General features: G+C 36.8%; 1 long non-coding RNA gene across 1 annotated transcript in view; it reads left to right on the plus strand.

Annotated features, from left to right (window-relative positions):
- LOC138016833 (uncharacterized) overlaps nt 1-980 on the plus strand; it is a 5,014-nt gene extending 4,034 nt beyond the window's left edge. Inside the window, exon 3 of the long non-coding RNA XR_011125887.1 lies at nt 750-980. This is a non-coding gene — a long non-coding RNA (uncharacterized lncRNA). The remainder of the gene's footprint in view (nt 1-749) is intronic.
- Nucleotides 981-2,500: the final 1,520 nt, after the last annotated feature.

Raw genomic sequence — 2,500 nt, forward strand, 5'->3', positions numbered from 1 at the left:
TGTCACTTTCATTTTTCTTTTGAAGGGAATATCACATATTCTAGGTTGTCACTCATGTGATGAACAGCCATTTTTTCATTTTTTATTTTTTTCATTTTATTCATTTTATTATTAGTTGAAGAAAATACAATGACAATCCTGCACAACCCGCAGATAGCAGAGCTAATCGAGGCGGGTTGTGCTTTTAAATCAGACGTCATTATCAGTAAAAATGAAACAAAAGAAATAGCGGAAAAAAACAAAAAGAAATGAGTGAACAATTACAATAAAATAATTACAACATATTACAACAAGTCACGGTTTTATTACAACAAGTCCATGGTTTTCAACGAAAAGAAAACGAGAGAACGAAAAAGAAAGCTGATTGCAGGCACGCAATAAGAGGCAGAGAAACGCAAATATAACCCCTCTGCCAGAGGCATGATGCCAGTTCCCTTTTTCGAAGCAAATTTTACCGTGGAAAATATATAATCTCAAACAAATCATACCTACTGCCCGCAGAAAAAAAAAACATTTTGGTGAGGCGGGGACTTGTGTGGACTACAAACGATATTTAAAACATGATGTCAAAGAAATCAGGTTTGTGTAGTACCTCATAACAATATTGTACTTTGTAACATGCGAGAAAAATGTTTATATAGCCCGACACTCTTCCTATTCGCCATCAGTTGTTCTGTTTGATAAAAACGAGGAACAAGTTCAACTTGATTTGCAGTTAACTAATGTACTTTATCTTCATGTTCCTAAAGGTAAAGGAGACTCAAAAGACTGCTATGACCAGTACGCCAAGTACGGCCCTTTCACGAAAATGTTGGGAGTACTTCCCCAATGTCCGGAGGAAATAGGCACGAAATTTTATCTTTATGCAAATGATATCAGTAAACCCATCGACAGAGAAGAGCTTGATGACAGTGACGAAAGTGTGCTGGCCAGTTCACATTACAACATTACACGAAGGACAATAATCACCTGCCATGGTTGGACAGGTAAGAAAACATCACTCACTCGCATAGAGTATTACGTCTTACTTCTCTATTCAGACCGCTGTAAAAAACCTTTTCAACATTTATCGGTTGAAGATTTCAGGCGCTCTTCCAATTTTGAAGACTTACTAATTTGTGACAAAATAACCTGTAATATGATTAGTTCTTCGTCCAAAATTTACGTTATTGCCGTTGTGTCAGGGAAAATAGTGCACTACCTATCCCTGCATTTACAAGGACTTACCAACTTTACATTTATTTCTATCGGTCAAACACGCTAAAACGTGAAACTTGATTCAGTGTAACCGCTGCAAGTTGAAATATGCGTGAGACTGAACCAATTATAAATGAGAAAACCGGAGAAGACGAGACATCGGAATAAAATATTGACATTAAAGTGGTACTACGACCAAAAAAACAATTCTTTTTTTCCTTTGGATTTCAAAACTATGTTAACTTAACACTAACTGACCCAAGTTTTAAGTTCTGATTTTAAAAAGACACCGGTTTATTTTAACTGGAATTTTCCTATTTATTGGTCTGCCATTACTAACTTTAAAATCTTGAGAGAGCTGGGTCGAGGAGATAATGACGTCAAAGACTCACTAGTTTAAGAATGCAATGCGTATGTACGCGGCCGAATTAATATGCAGCACGGGAGTTTCGGGCTTTCAGACTTTTAAACCCGTGTTTTGCATATGTAATAAATTGCGTTTACACGCTGAAATTTTAAGCTAGTGAGTAAATGACGTCATTTTCTCTAGATCCAATCCTCTGAGCTCCAATCGGCCAGTTTTGAACGTGAGTAATGGCGGACCGTGAAATCCAAAACTTACACTCAAAATAAACAGCCTTTGGATAAAACTCAAAGCTCAAAATTTTGCCAGTTAGGTGTTAAGCAAACACGCTTTCAAAATCTGAAGAAAAAAAGGAAATGATTTTTTGATCATAGTACCACTTTAACTAGATCGAACAAAGCACTTTTTTTTTTCACTCATTTTTCCTTAATAATCTGAATGACATAAAAAAAACTTGCGAAGGCATTGACAGTCTAAAAAACCGTAGAAACAATAAGAAGCGTGCGATCTCCTCCATCAGATGCCCTACTAAAAAAGTTATGACAACAAATGCACAAGATAGTTCAGATGCGCTGAACACACATTTTGCTACGGTTGGGCATAAACTGACATCTGCAATACCACAGTGTAGACAGCGTTTCCATAAACATCTCCGCCAAGGTCCATCACTCTTGTCATCATTTCGTTTCTACCCAATTACACCGTTAGAAATCAAAAATGACAAAGCACAAGGGCTATATTCATTTCCGTTAAGTATCCTTAAATGTGCCTGCACATGAACAGTTATATCAGAACCTCTAGCAAAAACCATGAATTTATCGATTGAAACTGGCATGTTTCCCAGCAAACTGAGGCAAGCCATGCTAAGATAATCCCTATTTATAAAAGCGGTGACGAACTTGAATGGGGAAACTTTAGGCCAATTTCACTACTCTCTAA

This window comes from Montipora capricornis, chromosome 9, assembly GCF_036669925.1.
Source record: "Montipora capricornis isolate CH-2021 chromosome 9, ASM3666992v2, whole genome shotgun sequence".
Taxonomy (NCBI): Eukaryota; Metazoa; Cnidaria; class Anthozoa; order Scleractinia; family Acroporidae; genus Montipora; species Montipora capricornis.